This window comes from Mus musculus, chromosome 10 (genome assembly GCF_000001635.26).
Source record: "Mus musculus strain C57BL/6J chromosome 10, GRCm38.p6 C57BL/6J".
Taxonomy (NCBI): domain Eukaryota; kingdom Metazoa; phylum Chordata; class Mammalia; order Rodentia; family Muridae; genus Mus; species Mus musculus.
Window position 1 is genome coordinate 30796625 of NC_000076.6, and position 19001 is coordinate 30815625.

At 41.1% G+C, this 19001-nt stretch overlaps 1 protein-coding gene and 1 non-coding gene across 7 annotated transcripts in view; one reads left to right on the forward strand and one right to left on the reverse strand.

Annotated features, from left to right (window-relative positions):
• Ncoa7 (nuclear receptor coactivator 7) overlaps positions 1 to 11076 on the reverse strand; it is a 162119-nt gene extending 151043 nt beyond the window's left edge. For 3 of the 6 annotated variants that reach the window (XM_011243153.3, XM_011243155.3, XM_011243154.3), the window contains exon 1: positions 6205 to 11076. The gene's annotated coding sequence lies outside the window, so the exon portion shown is untranslated. The remainder of the gene's footprint in view (positions 1 to 6204) is intronic. The other 3 variants (NM_001358842.1, NM_001358841.1, NM_172495.6) reach the window with 1 other exon arrangement.
• Positions 11077 to 14515: 3439 nt separating this feature from the next.
• Positions 14516 to 14587, forward strand: n-TEctc9. Its single transcript has one exon. It is a non-coding gene; the product is annotated as a tRNA-Glu (tRNA).
• Positions 14588 to 19001: the final 4414 nt, after the last annotated feature.

A 19001-nucleotide genomic window follows, 5' to 3' on the forward strand; every position in this document is an offset into this window, starting at 1 on the left:
ATTTAAGAGGACAAGGCCAAGTCACACGGTCTGTTGACACAAAGGTCAGACTGGTCAGTACAGAAATTGTTGAGCTAATTGGATTCACCCTTTGGCTGAAAATGACCTTTGAAAACTATATAGAATCCAGATACTCCAGATACAAGTGAACTAGGTGAAACGGTTTCACCAACTCCAAATACCTGCAGATGTTCAACAGTTTAAAAATAAGTAGAATTTAACTTTACCTAATTGGAATTTAGTTTTATAAAACTGCAGAATACTGTTTCCCATTTGTCTACTGTCTTAGTTAGGGTTTCTATTGTTGCAATGAAACACCATGACCAAAAAAGAGGTTGGTGAGGAAAGGGTTTATTTGGCTTACACTTCCACATTGGTGTTCAGTATTGAAGGAAGTCAGGACAGGAACTTGAGGTTAGAATCCTGGCGGTAGGAGCTGATGCAGAGGACACGGAGGGGAGCTGCTTATTGGTTTACTCACCATAGCTTGTGTAGCCTGCTTTGTTATAGACCCCAGGATCACCAGCCTAGGGATGACACCACGCACAATGGATTGAACCCTCTCACATTGATCACTAATTGAGAAAATGTCCTACAGCTGCATCTCATGAAGGCATTTCCTCAACTGAGGCTCATTCCTCTCTGATGACTCTAGCTGTGTCAAGCTGACACACAAAAACAGTCAGTACAACTGACCCTATGTCTACTTGACACAAAACACATCACTATTAAGTCCAACCCTTCCTTTCTTATTCATCCCCAAGATCTCACATTAAAAACATAACTTTAAAAATCTTTACAAATTCAAACACATTAAATTTTCAGTCCCTTTAAAATATCTAATCACTTTTAAAATCCAAAGTCTTTAAAATTCAAAATCTTAGGAGGGAAAAATCAGCGCACACTCACAATCAAATAAAGCAAAAATAAACTCCAATGTCTGAGATCCACTCAATCTTCTGGGCGCCTCTAAAGGGCTTGGATCACTTCTCAGGCTCTGCCCTCTGCAATACACATAACTTGTCTTCTAGGCTCTGGCTGGCTCCACTGTTGCCTACTGTTCTTGTTGGTCATCCCATTGTACTGGTATCTACAAAACACTGGTGTCTCCTGCTGAAACTGGGCTTCACTTTCCCCAACAGCCTCTCATAGGCTCTCTTCCTGGTGCCAAGCCTCAACTTCTCTGCATGACCCCTTCACATCTCCAAAACCCATACCACCAGGGTAACTCTTTAACAAGTCCAGCTGCCAGGAGATACAACCTTGGCTGCCTCTGGAAAACAGTTTCTCTCTGCTCTCACGAAACATTTCCCAGAAGATTTCATCTCTGAGATGCTGGTCTCTTCTTATCACAGCTAATTTCTTAGCTCAATCTAAATAGCATCAATTGTCCCAGTAATGTAAAAGTTTCATTTTAGTAGTTCTGTTATCTTGTTTATCACAGCTGATGCTTCAACTCCAGCTAATCTGAACCACAGAATCTTAAACCAAAATAGCAAATGGCTCTAATGCCATTTAATATCCCCTCTGAAATTTCACAAAGCAGGTCTCCATCATTTGCACTGTTTTCAACATTCTTAGCTTCCAAGCTCCTATAGAACAGCCCAGTGAGGTCTCAACACTCAATGGTTTTTCTAGGCCAAAGTTCAAAAGTCTTTCCACAATCCTCCCCCAAATAAGGTCAGGTCTGTCACAGCAATATGCCAGTACCCTGGTACCAACCTTAGTGTTTCTATTGCAATGAAACACCATCATCAAAAAGCAAGTTGAGGAAGAAAGGGTTTATTTGGCTTGCACTTCCATACTGCTGCTCATTATTGAAGGAAGTTAAGACAGGGACTCAAACAGGACTGGAACCTAAAGGCAAGAGTTGATGCAAAGGCCATGGAGAGGTGCTGCTTACTGGCTTGCTGAGCCTGCTTTCTTACAGAGCCTAGGACCGCCAGCCCCAGGACAGTACCACCCACAATGGGCTGGGCCCTCCCTCATTAATCACTAATTGAGAAAAATGCCTTACAGCTGGATCTCACGGAGGCATTTCCTCAACTGACGCTCCTTCCTCTCCGATAACTCTGGCTTGTGTCAAGTTGACACACAAAACCATAAAGTACCTATACATACACAAGCTCCAATATATCAAAATTGTAATACTTGTGCAAAACTCACTTAATGTAGCCAATTTGAAAGTGTTCATCAGAAACACCACATGTTTGGGGGTCAACTGCAATTGTTTCATTTATCCAGTTTCATGTTTTGTATTTTTCTTCTTGTTCCACTAAGAATGAGTCATCTAAAATAATGTCATTCAATAAAATATGAGAAATGTAATTAGATAAGAATCAGAATCAAGAGAAACATGGTGAAACAGAAGCTAATAGGAAAAAAGAGGGAAAGTTAGAAGACTAATAATATTAATCATACGTTTTTCAAATTGTTATTAGAATTTAAGTGCAAATCTGCCTCGAACTTGTTACCAAGACAGAAAGAAGAACATCTGGTTCTCTCTTTGCATAATGGAAATAATGACACAAATATTAATTGTTCAGGGGATAGATGGCTTTGGCACCCAGAGCTCAACAGAATGCTTTGCATGGGCTTTAAGCAGGAGTTGTTGTAAGAGTCCTTCCCTTGGTCCCATCTATGAAGTGATCTAACAGTAGTTTCTTTTCCACAGTCTGCTATGTGAATCATTTCCAGTGCATGTAATGGTGGAGATGTCAAGCAGTCAAGAATGCTGAACAAGGAAACCAAAACTGCACAGCTTGGAAAGCTCTAGCTAGGCTTCTCCTGGTCTAAATAAGAGAAAGACAGGCAGATGGCAAGACCTTTGTTCAACTGAACCTCTACAAACCGGTTTTGTTTTGTTTTGTTTTGTTTTGTTTTGTTTTTATCAGTTAATCATATCAAGTTTATTGACAATCCATAGTCCTTTGTGTATGGAGAAACAAATGCATTTAGTGTACCCAGTGAGGAAGACAATCTTTTTCTTCAACCGTGCATTCCCTATATTCTAAATGGAAGATTATCCAAATTTACTTCCTTGTGTTTTTCCCATAATACTAATAATCTTGATTCTAGAGTATGTGTGAATTGAGAGGATTCTGTTTAATTTAAAAAAGAATATTAGGTGCTGAGAGTTAGAAAACACACATTTAACAAAGGACAGACAGATTCCTAAAATGACAGATACCAGGAGGAAGATACAGAAAGACTAGATGCAGAACAGAAGCTTAGAATTGCATTGTTGTGGTGCATGTGGAGGCAGTGTTGCAGCTGGCTCTTGAGGCAAGCCTCAACATATGAGTCACCACACCCTAAAGATGCTACACTTCCATTCAGGACACTGGAGATTTTTAAAAATAAATAAATAAATTAGAAGCTGCATCCTTCTATAACAACAACAGCAACAACAAAAGCTCTCATTTGGTTGACTAATTTCAGAGCACACAGTCAAAGCACATCGTGAAAGTTCTCAAGTTCTAGGTATTAAACAAACAAGTAACTGTCCAGAAGTTAAAAGTAAGATGTCTGTAGGAGTCAGGGGTTGGGGTGGGGAATGATAGCTCAGCTGTCAAGAACTCTGGCAAAGAACCTGGGCTTAATCCCAAACCTCTACATAGTGGCTCACCACAGTTTAGAACTCTGGTCCCAGGAGATACGCCCTCTTCTGCCCTTTATATACACTGCATGCACATGGTGCACAGACTCATCTGCAGGCAAGACACCCACACACATATAAAAACATCATTTTAAAAGAAGTAAAAGGCATATCAGAACTACAGGCTCTCTTAGAAAATAGCAGGTTTTCCAGAACAAACAACACAAATGAATTACTCAATACCCTTGATTATAAGAAAGATTCTAAAATTGCCCCTATCTTTATTGGGCATGGCAGCCTGCTTTATTTTCATACATTATTCATACAAATTGGTTTAATCACACCTTCTCTTCCCACAATATCCTCTGGTCTTCCTACCTTTTATCTAAAAGTTTTTCTTCACCTATCTGAAACAATCCAACTAGATTAGAGAAGAAATAGTACTCTATATGATTTACCACTGTGTGAAAATAGGATTGTGGGTAATATTCTGGATAGTAAGGAAGATGATGCATGGAAATTAGGGTGGGAGAAGGAAAGAAAATGAGTTCCCTGATACATGTGCTAAGGAGAGAAGTTAATGATGGGGGTTGGAGAGATGCTGACTGCTCTTCCAGAGGTCCTGAGTTCAATTCCCAGCAACTACATGGTGGCTTACAACCATCTGGAATAGGATCTGATGCCCTCTTCTGGCATGTTTTAAGAGCAACAGTGTACTCACATAGATAAAAAATAAACAAACCTTTTTTTTTTCTTTTTAAAGAAGTTAATGATGACTCACTACATTATGTGACAGAAAAACAAATGCCAAAGCCCAAACCCTCACAGTGTAAATGGAAGGCAAACAGAAACGGATTTTTTGTTTTTGTTTTGTTTGTCTTTTTCTCCTAAACATTTTCAAGCAGAAAAGACACAGGATCATCTAAAAACCTCAATTTATAGAGAAAATAGCTAAAATGCCATTTCTAAGGTTGAAGATGTTGCTCAAATAGGATTAGCCCAATACATCAGAAGCCTCGAGTCTAATCTTGGATCTGGCTCCTAGCATCAAAAATAAATAAATAAATAAATAAATAAATAAATAAATAAATCTCTATCTATATGATATATATATGAGTTTACTTTGGAACCACAGACGCTTTTAAATGTTTTGTTTCCCTCTTTAGCTTTAACAATATATATATATATATATTAAAAATAAACCACAGCTCAACTTTAAAACAAGTTACCTGTTACTTATTAACCAGATCACTGCTCCTTCTGAAATAACTTAATAGATTTCTTTAAACATAAATTCTGCCTTCTAAATTGTTTTTTTAAAGTAAAATTGAAATGGTATTAATTGCTATAACACTGGAAAGTGGACACGAAGGGAACCTTAACAGAGCCTTGCTGTTGACGCCGGAAATGTCAATGAAAAATAACCAAGTTAGCCTGTTTATAGAAAGAAGCAATTATTTAAAATACAGTTAATTGCACTAGCAACAACAACAACAATCTTATACTATAATTTTAAATGGTTGGGTTATATACAATGTGTATCTTGAAATACAATTTCATTCATTCAACAAATAACCAACAAACAGCTATAAGGCATTCAACATTGGGGAATTAGAGAATGGGAAGAGAAGGGGGGGGTGGTCGAGGAGTAGCAGGGGGAAGAGGACCTGGTAATGATGGTGATTCTGTCCTCTTAGTATTTATATTGATTCAGTTAGCCAAAATCTTTAATCTGAAATAGTGCTTATAAAATTGGAGCTTACAATAACAATTTTTTCAAAATTCTAAACCTTATTGCTTAACGTAAAATCCAAAACGGCAGCCTGAGAGGAAACAATTTTATTAAAAGCCCTAATGTATTACTTTTATTTCAAGAACAGGAAAAAAAGACTCAACCAGATTCTCAGAAAAGCAAGGGTCAGCTCAGAGTTGAAGGCGAGGCCGGAGACAAGACTGCCTCTGCTGGCGCATCTTTCAGAGTCTCAACTCCCGACACCTGTATCAAACTTGCAGCTCTCAAACCCATTGGCTCCAGTCAGCTTTATCCTACGAGAACACGCCAGCCTCATCCATCACCTACCTAGGTAATCTGATTTCTAGAAAGACTTTCCTTAAACTGACACCCAAAATGTTAAAGTGTTTGCACCACTGACTTTATATACCACTCGGCTAGCTGTAAATTACACAAAAATTCATAACCACCCCTAAATACCTCTAAAACAACAACCGTGGTCGTCTACATTTTAGCAAAAAGAACAGGAAGAACGCATTTGCTGATCCTGTTTTTTAAAAATGCAATGACACAATCTACTTGAGCTCGAGAAAAAGGCAACGGTCTCCTTTCAAAGAAGCTCCGCGCCAACCTATCCTTCCAAGCTCTCCCAGCCCCCAACCGAGGGTCCCCTGATTGTTAGCGAGGAGGGTCCAGTGGCCCTGCGCCCCGGCTCGGCCTCGAACGTTCCAAGCAGAGCGTTTCGGGTCCCCCGGGGGCTGCGCCCAGCGCCATTAGTACACCTCGGCAGCCCAGGAGGGAGGCTCCGGTTCTTCCTGGCCGCAGCATCAGCAGCCGGTAGCCTTCAAGGCCTGGCCCCGCCTCGGCGACCTACCTACTGGGCGGGGGCGCGGGCTCCGCGGGTCTGGGCGAAGTGGTTCGGGAGCACGCATTTCTGGGAGCCGTGGCCTCTGCCGCTGGGCGCTGGGAAGCGCATCCTCCGGGGTGGGAGGAGGGGGAGGGCCGGGGAGGGGATCGCCCGCCGAGGAGGAGCTAAGGGAGGCGTCAGGCGCTGCGGGGTGCGCTCCTGAAGGGCTCCGGAGTGCCGATCTGGCCCGAGCAGCCGCCGCCGGGGTGCTCGAGGCCTCGCCCAGGTACCTGCAGCAGCACCCACGGTCAGGGCGCCGGGCGCGAGCTGGGCGGAAGGCGGGGAGCTGCGGTGGCGCGACGCCAGCCCGGCGCCCGCCTCTAGCTCCGCCCGACCCGGGGCGCGCGCTGCACTCGTCTGCTGCGGCTGGGACCCGGGAGCTCAGCCGACCGCCTTAGCGATGCGGGCTGCAGCTGCGACATCTTGCCTGCCCCGTGCGACCTCGGAGCCGCAGGCTGGACAGCCTCGAGGTGGCTCGGGCCCCCGAACCCTGGGCCCAGCGGCTCCGCCCCGGAGAGCTGCGCGCGCGGCCTCCGCAGGCCCCGGCCATTTGTGACGCTGTGATGGTCAGGCAGTCAGTGAACCGAGTACGGTCTGCTTACCTGGCCCCTAATCTTATCCCTTTTAGCTGGCTCCTGTCTGGATCTTGGAGGGAAGTTAGCGCTTATGGGCACATGTGGAGTTAGAGCCCTTGCTGGAGCCTTAAAGTCCTTTTACTTCACCTTCCAGCTCTAGGACTAGGGGCAACCATAAATTCATCCTCTGTCATTTCCAGCATTGCCTTTGGCAAAGAGGCCCACTGTCTTCTTCTGTCCCCGGTACAACATCCTATAAGCTGCCCAATTGTAAACCTTATAGCCAAGGCAATGCGATGTAGCAACGGGCAGTTCAGCTGGCTCTTGGCTGGGGCTGGAGAGCAGCTGAGTGGGAAGGTTTTTTTGTTTTTTCTTTTTTTTTTTGTATGAGCCCAGGGCCCTGTTTCTGTGAGCTTCCAACCTGTATTGGACGCTGTTCCCTTTACAGTCCAGTGGCTATAACTGCAAGATGACTCGGAGGATCTGATCGTGAAGATCACTCTTAAATACAGGAAGAAAAAAGTGTGTGTGTGACAGGTGTGTCCTAAGCCATCAACACACACAGTACATAGAGGCTTCCCCAGGTTGCTGCTGCTTCTTGGTACTGCCAGTCTCTCTGGAGGGTGGAGCAAAGCCCTTAGCAGCCATGACTCTGAGATTTCAGCAGCAGATGATGTTACATGGTCATGCAAATATGGAATCACTTCCTGGTTTTGCACTGACCATCTGTAAATTCTGACATCGGGTTTGCATGTTTATGCTTTGAGTAGGAGACACTTCTTTCTGTGTTCTTTACACCCCTTTTGGTATCAACCTTGAGTGCAGGCTCTGCTGCAGGTACTGTTCCCACCCTTTAACTCGGTCAGCACCCTTTTGTGCCTATGAACCCAAGGTTCTGACGAGAAATAAAATAGGCCTTGATTTCTTTTCTCTTAGGCAAAAGTATAACTGAGTATGTGTTCAAAGTGGTGACTTGCTGATAGAGTGTTCCCCAAGTTTTCCAATGCAATGCCAAACAATGACACTGTCTTCATTATCTCCCCTGGAAGTACATGATGGATCACATGCTAAGGATAGTTTGTCACTAAAGTGAAAGTCTGAATAGAATGGGGAGTTGTACTCAAATGGTTGGGATTGGGGGTGCTTCTAATTTAAAGATTCTTTGGTCATTCTTTTTTGTGACTGAGTATTGACTGATTCTTCTGAGTATTGACTGATTCATCTGAGTCTTGTCTTCACACAGAAATCGGAATTAGCATCGTCTACATCCCTCTTATCCAGAATAGTACCCATCAGTCAAATGTGTTCATTCAAACTTAATGAAATACAATTGTTACGACTTCCAGTCTGTTAGTTATACATATAAGTTCTAAAAAGACAAATAAAGCTTGTGATTGCCTTTTGGACAACACAGGACCCAACATTTCCTTATTACAGGGAATTCTTCTGGAATGCTTGCCAGATTTCAATGGGTAGGAAAGATATACAGAAAGAATTGGAGGTAATTTGGGTGCAGCTAGATCAAATACTATTAGAATATATACATAAGAGCATGATAATCCTTAAGAATTCACAGATTGCCTTTGGACTACAGCTTCAGCATGTGCTGGCCTTGGATACATTTCTAACTGATGCTTTTATCTTCAAAGGTGGATGATCGCAGCACCATCTTCATAGGGTAGATACAGGGAATGAAGTAATTCATGAACAGTATGTATCATGTAGAATGTGTAATCAATAGAAGTCAGCTATTATTATAATAGCATGTGTTAGGGTGACAAAAGTTTTCTTTTCAAAACTTGTATCCCTGAACTGGACACTATAGTCCATTTCTGTAATGCCAATGTTTAGGAAGGCAGAAACAGGAGGATTGTCAGTCTCAAGCCAGCCTGTGCTACATAGCAAAATCCTATCTCTAATTAGTAAAAGTAATTGATTAAAATAAAACGATCTCCATAGCACCTCTCACTGTACTTGGCTAGTGGAAAGTGATGAACTGTTGGGGCTTGAAGCCTGTGGAAAACATGAAGAAAAGTGGTTTTTCCTCTGATAAAGGGGAGAAATTAGGGTGCAGCAGTTTAAGTGCACTAGACATGCTCTTTCTTCTGTGGCAAATAATCTTTATATAGAGACTTTTACATAAATAGAGAGGCAGGGAGCATCAATGACAATATGCAAATAGTATCATTCTTACCTGTCTGTCTAGAGATAATTCTGCCCTGAAGAATATGGCTAGTGTTTGTTTTAAAACGCAATATTGGCCATGTGTCATGGAACTAGAATTTCAAGAATATAGTTAAATATGGCTCTTAACCATTTGCTGATAAGGGTCCCTGATTAAGTAGTGAACTTAGGAATCTGGGAATGTGGCTCAGTTGGCAAAGTGCTTGCTACACAGCCTGCATCAACTCCGCAGTGCTCACAGAAAAGCTAGGGGGTCTCAAAAAATAAGATGGATCATAATAGAGGAACATACCAGAAGTCCTCCTCTGCCCTACACACACACACAAACACACACACACACACACACACACAGAGAGAGAGAGAGAGAGAGAGAGAGAGAGAGAGAGAGAGAGAGAGAGAGAGAGAAATGGGGAATTAATTAGGCTCACTGAAATATTGACAGTGATGTATATTTCTGTGCAAAGGTGTTTGAGTTGAAATTTGTGCAGTGTATGAAAAGCTGAGGTTACTACCACTTAGAAAGTTTACTCTTGGAGTGATGGTATTTAGAACTATCCTTCTATGTCTAGCTCAGAGAGAAATACATGTTCTCTCATCCTTGGACTTGGGCTGGTTGACACAGGCTGTCAGTGACACTGATGGCAACTACATCTAAAGAGGTTAATGAACCTCTACAAATATCCAAAGAGATAATTAACAAGGTCGAAGGCAGCAGCTCATTTTCACAAGCTGGGATCATTCCTCACGTGTAGTGTTTTTCAACCTGTGAGTTGTGACCCCTTGGGAGTCCAAAATGACTTGTTCACAGGGTCACCTATGACCATTGGAAAACTCAGATATTTACATTATGATTCATAACAGTAGAAAAATAGTTATGAAATAGCAATGACATAATTTTACGGTTGGGGGTTACCACATGAAGAACTGTATTAAAAGGCGCAGTGTTAGGAAAGTTTAGAACCACTAGCCTATTGGCTCACTAAGATACCGTCTTGATTTTGAGAAAACATGAAAGAAACCAGATGATGTGCCATATACCTGTGATCCCAACACTGAGGATCCAGAGACATTAAGATTTTAAGGGTCCATGTGCTTGGTTATATGATTAATGTCTTCTCAATTTCATAAGAAACTATCAAATTAGTTTCCAGTGTACTGTATCATTTTATAGTCTTATCTATATGCTTACATTATAAAAGATAGGTTTGAATCTATGAAATAAATGTGTATGAAAATATCTGATACATTTCTTTGTTTACTGAAATTTCTTGGTTACTTCAACTGTCACCTCGAGTTAAGCTATGACATTGGCAATCAAGGGCTGGAGAGATGGTACAGCAGCTAAGAACACTTCCTTCAAAACACCTGAGTTCGGTTCTCAGCATTCAGATCTACTGGCTCACAACTGCCTGAAACTCCAGCTTGAGGGAACCTAACGTCTTCTTCTGACCTCTGTAGGCACCAGCACATATGTGGTTACATAACACATACTTAAATGTATGCATACATACACACACACACATACACACATACACAAATCCTTAAAATTGGCAGTCCTATTTGTTCACCTTGGTGTCTTTTGTGCTTCAATGCAGTACTTGAATGAAATCTACAGATCAGAAATTGGCTCCCTTGTGAGAAAATTAATAAAAAAAACTAATCACTTGGCTCAAGGTTATTTGTTGTTCTACTTTGGAAAGAACAAGCTATTAGAAGCAATACCATACAGTTATTAATAATGATAGAATGATACTCATATGATGAATATGTTTTGAAATAAATTGATAAAAACAAAAAAGTTACAATGTGCTACTCCTTGGTAAAAGTACAAAAGAGAACATTTAAAGAATAGAAGATATTTTAACCTTCCCTAGGTTGCTTTATAAAGTACAAAATATATTTTGTTCTGAATTGTATTATATTTGGCCAGAAAGTAACAAAGTACTCTGCATATAGCAACATTCCAGAGGCCATGGGAACCAGTCCTAAAATACCTTGAATGAACTTAAAAAACAGGATAAGAACATATGAGTTCCAAATGATGCATACAAATGGAATAAAAACTAATGGGAGAAAGGGAAGTTCTTTTTACAAAAGGAGAGTAAAACTAAGTGGCCACAAAATTACAAACACTACAGCAAGAAACTGATTCTGAGTGCCATCACCAACAGAAACTGAAATGTAGAAGTATCTCTTGGTAGCAAAGGATCAAGTCCTCTAGATGTGCTTGCTTTTTCCAATATTTATTAATGACATGTCATTACAATAGAGAAATATGGCAGATACCTCCACCAGGTCTTACCATTTATTCTATAACTGATTTAAAATTACCAAAAGACTTGTATCTTAAAACATTTGTTAAAGGGCTGTAGTTCAGGAGTCCAGCTCTCAAAGGACAGAAGCCAGTATGAGAGCAAGCCTGTTTTCTATCCAAAGCTTGGGGAAGAGTCTGCCTCTCTGTCCTTACCCACTTCCTTGGCTCCTGGTCCCTGAGCACAGGCTTACTGAAGCCAGTAATAGCTACCTGAGTCTCTTATGACATCACCTGGGCACTCTCCTGCCTTCCTCTTTCACTTTTTGGGACACATGATGATTTGGGGTCCTCTCAACATGATCTAGGAGAATTTTCTCCATCGCAACATATTTAATCACCCATGAAGTTCTTTTACTATGTAAAATGGTGCCCTACATCTCATAGCAGGACACATGCAATAGGGTTACTATTGCTATGATGAAACACCATGACTAAAAGCAAGTTGGGGAGGAAAGGGGTTTTTTGGCTTACACTACCCCATCACAGTCCATCACTGTAGGAAGACAGGACAGGAAATCAAACAGGACAGGAGCCTGGAAGCAGTAGCTGATTCAGAGTCGATGCTGGGAGTGGGGCAGGGTGCTGATGTCTGGCTTGCTCCTCATGGATTGCGCAGCCTGCTTTCTTATAGAACCCAGGGCCACCAGTGTAGGGGTGTGCCAGCTAGAATGCATTGGGTCTTCCCATGCCAATCACTAATTAAGAAAATGCCCTACAGGGCTGCCTATAGACAGACTTCATGGAGGCATTTTCTCAACTGAGATTCTCTCATCTCAGAGGACTGTAGCCTGTGCTCTGGGGACATGGGTGGACGAGGCATTCTTGTACTGAAGTAAACAACATGACAAGGGAGTGGAAGAGCTGGCACTGTGCTTGTTCTGATAAAAAGCAAGGAAGAAAATGTATCATTTATGGAGGTATCCTGCCAAAAGAAATATCTAGGTTGAGAGACTTTCCAAAATAAAAGCCCTCCGTTATTAAAAATAAAAAATCAATGTTGCTAAAAGAAAATCAAAGTGCATGTAATGAAGAAATGAAACTGAATTAGACCCTGAACATTAAAAAAAACTATAAAGGATATTTCAGGACAATTGAAACATTTGACTATTGATCTTATATAAAAGCATTGTATTGAACTCAAATTCCTGAGTGTGACCATTTTATTGCTAGTTCTTTTTTTTTTTTTTTTTTTTTTTTTCGTTTTTTGTTTTGTTTTTTTTTGGTTTTTGTTTTTTTGTTTTTTTCGAGACAGGGTTTCTCTGTGTAGTCCTGGAACTCACTCTGTAGACCAGGCTGGTCTTGAACACAGAAATTCGCCTGTCTCTGCCTCCCAAGTGCTTGGTTATTGGTAGTTCTTATGAGATGATGAGTGTTAAAATATTTACCATGACATTGCAATAACCACAAGTGGCTCAGGAAAAAAAATCCAAACAAACATGGCAAAATACTAGCTATTAGTGAATCTAGCTTATTACTATAAGATAACATTAGTCAAGCTTAAAATATTCAATTAGCGACATTAAACACAGAACTTGAAATACTCAATTAGCTACATTAAAATAGTAAAAAAAAAAAAACAAAAAACAAATGTCATCATTTTATGTAGTCAATAGAACCATATTATCATTTTAAGAAGGATCAATGTTTTAAAAGTATTAAGATTTTATTTCTTTACACTAAGGTTCGAAAAGCCATTGGGAATTCAACACTTGAATCACATCTAGTGGTCCTGGAGACACTTGTGAAAGGCGCTGAAGACACTGCACAGGTTCACATGATCTTGGTCTACTGAAATTGTTTGGCAAAGTGGGAGTGCATTTTCTATATAAAATAGGACAAGGGGCCAATGGTGTCAGTGGAGCCCGTGCCTTTAATCCTGTCACTTGGGAGGCAGAGGGAGGTGGACTTTTGTTACTTTGAAACAGAGCCTGGTCTGCAGAGCGAGTTCTCAGACAGCCAGGGTCCACAGAGAAATCATGTCTGGAAAAACAAACAATAAAATAGTTAAATTAAATTAAATTAAAAACTACTATATAGGGTTAGCCCAGGCTTTCAACCCCAGCTTTTTGGAAGCAGAGACAGGAGGATCTCTGTAAATTCGAGGCGAGCCAGGGCTTGCAGCCCTGTCTCAAAAAAATGAGATCCTGTCTTAAAAAAAAAGTCTGGAAAGTTTCTTTTGGTGACACTTTAATAATTAATTGTAGTGATTTCCTTTAATCTTCCTGTTTGTGTATTTAAGTAACTTTAGGTTATATCAATGATTTAGTCATCATCTGAAAAATACACGCGAGAAAGTGAGAGGCAATAGTTAAGCCCAGCTCAGCTGATTCTGCATGATCTCAGTGGCTATGGATGCTCTGGGGAGCCAGTTCTTCCCCGGGTCATGTCTACCGTGCCCTTCCCACCTCGTTGCACAATGGGACTTTTGGCTCACATTCCTTTTGGCTCGCATGTTTTGAGGGTTTGTAGATGGAGGCTGCCTGGAAGGTTCTTGAACTCTTGGCAATTCCACAATTTCCTGACTGTTAGTGTATACTGAAGGGACTGCCAAGATAGGAATCTTCTGAGGATTGTGAGAATAGCCCACAACAGTCACTCCAGTACTAATAGCATCGTTAGCCCAAACGGTATATGGCAAATAAGACACGGTCATGTGATACATATACATATGTACATATGTATATACCTATAATAATATATGTACATGTATTAGTTTGCAGGTGTGATATGCCCTTCAGTGCCTACATTTACACACTAATGGCTTTGAGGGGTCCTTTCTGCCACTTTTGTTGGTATTTACTATTCATGTGACAGGAAAAAAAAGATTTGTATCTTTGTACAAAGATACAAATAGAGACAGGTTAGATTTGAATCAAGTGTCTAAGACCATCAAGAAAACAAGCAATGGCAAGATCTGGACAAAAGCTTACAGTAGTAGGGGCATAGAAATAGTTTCATGGACCGCAACACTAGGAGAAAATCAGGACTTTCTCCAGCACTGCAGGCAGAAGGGGATCAGGTTTCGAGGGTCCCTTCTGTGGTCCGCTGTGAGGTCCGCAGGAAAAGGGCCCCAGTTTTCGGTGCTCATTCTTATAGCAATTGAGTACATGCATACAGTTCAAGGCAAATCTGCCCTCTAGTGTTTGCAAGTGCAGCCAACACTTTAAATGAATCAAATAAAATTACAGAAGAGAGTCAGGAAGCCTCCCTGGTGGTCTAGTGGTTAGGATTCGGCGCTCTCACCGCCGCGGCCCGGGTTCGATTCCCGGTCAGGGAAGCAATGTTTTTCTAAATTTCAAGAATTTTTACTGTAATTTGTTTTTTATTGCTTCTTTATTGTCCATGACAAAAGTTGTATTAGTTTTACGAATGTTTTCAATAACTATGTTTCAAATAGACATATACTATGTCTTTTTAGTTATTATTGACGATTAAACAAGTTTTATGGGTTCTTAATGATAAAGTACTTGAAATATATTTGTTTATACATTTGTCATTCCGTTTCTAAGATTGCAATTTTCAGCCTTTGATAATAATTGGGATATGTATACAAGCAGGGATTTTTAGAAAGCTTTTATTTACTCTTGAATGTGACTGATAAAAGAAGAATATCATTTTAGGAAGACTTATGCTTGTGTTTTGAGTCAATTTCTATTTCTTATATATTGAAATCCTATTTATTTAAAGTGGATCTGTTCCTATCTTGTTATTTTTAATAAATTAAAAATATGTTTCTGAGAAATGTGAATAATGAATTATCTGCTTGTGTTTTTTCTTAGTTTAAATTTGTTTGTTTGTTAGATAGCATCTTACTAAGTAGCCCTAGAACTCACTATGTAGACCAGGCTGGCCTTAAACTCACAGAGATCTACCTGTTTCTGCCTCCCAAGAGCTGGGATTAAAGGCTTGCCACCATGCCCAGCATTTAGTTTAGAACAGAATATGTATATATGTTATGTAATAAGTTTTTTACTTCAGGTTTTTTTTCTAAGAAAATCATAAAAACGTGGTAAATTTCTTACATTCAGAATTGTAGTTCCCAGTCTACATGTTATCCTGCAAATTGTACTTCAGGATTTGAATGGGAACTTTTATAATTTGGGGCAAATTGGAGCTTTAGGACTTCTCAGAAAGCACAAAGAGAATACAAATGATCTTCTATTCATCTGCACTTCCTTAGTCCTAAAACTTTATTCTGTTTCATCCTTTAGTTTGGGGAATGTCAGAATTTGTCTTTTGTTTTTGTTTTTGTTGTTTTCCACTTTGTGCTTAAATCCAAACTCTCACAATGGCATAAAAATAAGAAATAAAAAAATTAAAGGACTCAAAATAGACCAAGTGACCTGTTTTGCCTCCCCTTTAGCTGTGCGGTGACTGGTCTGAAGGAGGAAAACGTTTGAGTGTGCTGACATGAAGCTCACTGGCATAAGTGCTACTGGGTTAAGAGAAAATGTGCTCTTGGTTTTTATTTTCAAAGAATTTCACTTCACCATGAAATTAAGGCAGAAGCGTATTTGTCACCATTATCATCACTAACAAAATGATAGGCACCATGCACTGATTATGATGTATCAGGTTGTTCAAAGACCCATAGCCACGTGGTAAAGCAAATACGTGGGCCACGACTGAAACTAGAACTCGAACACTGGTTTCCAAAATGAACAGGAAGCCTAGTGGTATCTAGATAGCCTGAGGATGTACATTTATGTAAGGGGGTCCTGCATGGTTATAATTTTAGGGTTTTCCAGAGAGCCAGAATGCCTAGAAGATGATAGGTAGAGGGTAGATTATAGATAGGTAGATAGATAGATAGATAGATAGATAGATAGATAGATAGATAGACAGACAGTTAGATGATAGATAATAGATTATAGATAGACAGACAGACAGACAGTAGATGATAGATAGATAGATAGATAGATGATAGACAGAGAGACAGATAAGTAATAGATATAGATAATTAATATAGATTATAGATAGATAAATGTAGATAGATGATAGAAAATAGCTGGTTGATAATAGATGATAGAGATAGATGATAGATAGATAACAGATTATAGATAGACCTGATAGACAGACATAAATGACTCTGTGTTAGTGAGCTTTCTTGTTACAGTAACAAAAATATCCAAGCAAACTTAAAAGGGATTTTTTTTTTTTTGGCTCATGTTTTCAGAGGTGTCAGCCAGTTGTGGCTAGGATGGTATGATGGAGCAGTAGTTCACACCATGGCAACCTGGAAACAGTGAAGCAGCACTCTAACACACCCCGTGTACTGATGTCCCCATGTCATGTTAATTCCATCATGTTAGAAATCCACGAAAGGATTACTCCACTGATTAGCTCAAAGCCCCCATGATTAAATCTCTTTTTTTCTAACTTAGGCATTTCTTACCCCAATTATATTGACAACTTAAATTCATCATCTCAGATAGGTAGCTGGGTAAGTAGACACATAGAAGAAAAGAGAGTCACTGTGGGGACTGACTCTGTGATTATAAAGGATGAAAAGTACCACACTGGGGCATTTAGAAGCTGAAGAGCCTGGGACAGCAGTGGCTGAGCTCAGTCCAACTCTTAAAGCCTCAAAGTCAAGGAAGCTGGTATTATAATTCTTAGGTCATGGCTGAAGCCTTGTGAACCTGATATAAATCTGGAAATCTCAAAGCCAAGAGTCTTAATTCTGCTGTCCAATGGCAGGAAAAGCAGTGTCTCAGCTCATGGACAAGATTGGCTTTTGTTCCCTCCAGGATCTCAGTGATTGGAAGACACCACAGTCAGGCTACCTCTTGTGGAACACCTCCTCCAGCAAACAAAGCAGTGCAATAGTGTGCTTTATCATTGGCATTTATTGAATGCTTAATCTCATGCAGTTGGTACCTAAAAACAACTATAACAGTGACCACAGCAGTCATCTGTCATAAAGAGAGCTACAGCAGTTGGGCTGTGATGAGGAACACATGCTGGGACTCAATGCAGGATGAGTTCTGATAAGGACATGCAGCCAAATTATAGGTGACTTGGTGACAAGCTTAAACGTTGCAAATGGAATTCAAAAGTGTTGGGAGCCGCGCCCACATTCGCCGTTACAAGATGGCGCTGACAGCTGTGTTCTAAGTGGTAAACAAATAATCTGCGCATATGCCGAGGGTGGTTCTCCACTCCATGTGCTCTGCCTTCCCCGTGACGTCAACTCGGCCGATGGGCTGCAGCCAATCAGGGAGTGACACGTCCTAGGCGAAATATAACTCTCCTAAAAAAGGGACGGGGTTTCGTTTTCTCTCTCTCTTGCTTCTTGCACTCTGGCTCCTGAAGATGTAAGCAATAAAGCTTTGCCGCAGAAGATTCTGGTCTGTTGCGTCTTTCCTGGCCGGTCGTGAGAACGCGTTTAATAACAATTGGTGCCGAATTCCGGGACGAGAAAAAACTCGGGACGAGAGTTTACCATCACCGGTGCAAGGAAGATCCCTCATTCCAGAACCAGAACTGCGGGTCACGGTAATAAAGGTTCCCGTAAAGCAGACTGTTAAGAAGGATTCAACTGCATGAATTCAGAACTTTTCAGCTGGGGAACGAGAGTACCAGTGAGTATAGCTTTACGAGGTAAGTCTGGTCTTGAACTTTCTAAGGAAATTCAAGACAGTCTATCAGAAGTAAAATGGAATATGTTTGGCCTTGAATTTTTTCTGGTGTTAGGAGCCCTTTTGTTCCTTTTCACATGTTATCAAGTGATTAAGATAGGGCTGAAAATTCTAGAGGAAATTCAGGACAAGCTATCAGAAGTAAAGTGGGGAGAGAGAGTAGGAACAAAGAGGAAATATGGTACACAAAATAAGTATACAGGCCTTTCCAAGGGTCTTGAACCCGAGGAAAAGTTTAGGTCAGGTAAGAATACCTGGGGAGAGATTAGAAGGAAGGAAAAGAAAAAAGAAAAGAAAAAAGATCGATTAGCGGAGGTCTCTAGGAGATACTCGTCACTAGATGAGCTCAGGAAGCCAGCTCTTAGTAGCTCTGAAGCAGATGAAGAATTCTCCTCTGAAGAAACAGACTGGGAGGAAGAAGCAGCTCATTATGAGAAAAAAGGGTACCAGCCAGGTAAAGTGCTAGCTAATCAGTTAAGGAAGCCAAAAGCGGCTGGCGAAGGCCAGTTTGCTGATTGGCCTCAGGGCAGTCGGCTTCAAGGTCCGCCCTATGCGGAGTCCCCGCCCTGCGCAGTGCGTCAGCCCTGCGCAGAGAGACAGTGCGCAGAGAGGCAGTGCGCAGACTCATTCATTCCCAGAGAGGAACAAAGGAAAATACAACAGGCATTTCCGGTCTTTGAAGGAGCCGAGGGTGGGCGTGTCCACGCTCCGGTAGAATACTTACAAATTAAAGAACTCGCCGAGTCGGTCCGTAAATACGGAACCAATGCTAATTTTACCTTGGTGCAGTTAGACAGGCTTGCCGGCATGGCACTAACTCCTGCCGACTGGCAAACGGTTGTAAAAGCCGCTCTCCCTAGTATGGGCAAATATATGGAATGGAGAGCGCTTTGGCACGAAGCTGCACAAGCGCAGGCCCGAGCAAACGCAGCTGCTTTGACTCCAGAGCAGAGAGATTGGACTTTTGACTTGTTAACGGGTCAGGGAGCTTATTCTGCTGATCAGACAAACTACCATTGGGGAGCTTATGCCCAGATTTCTTCCACGGCT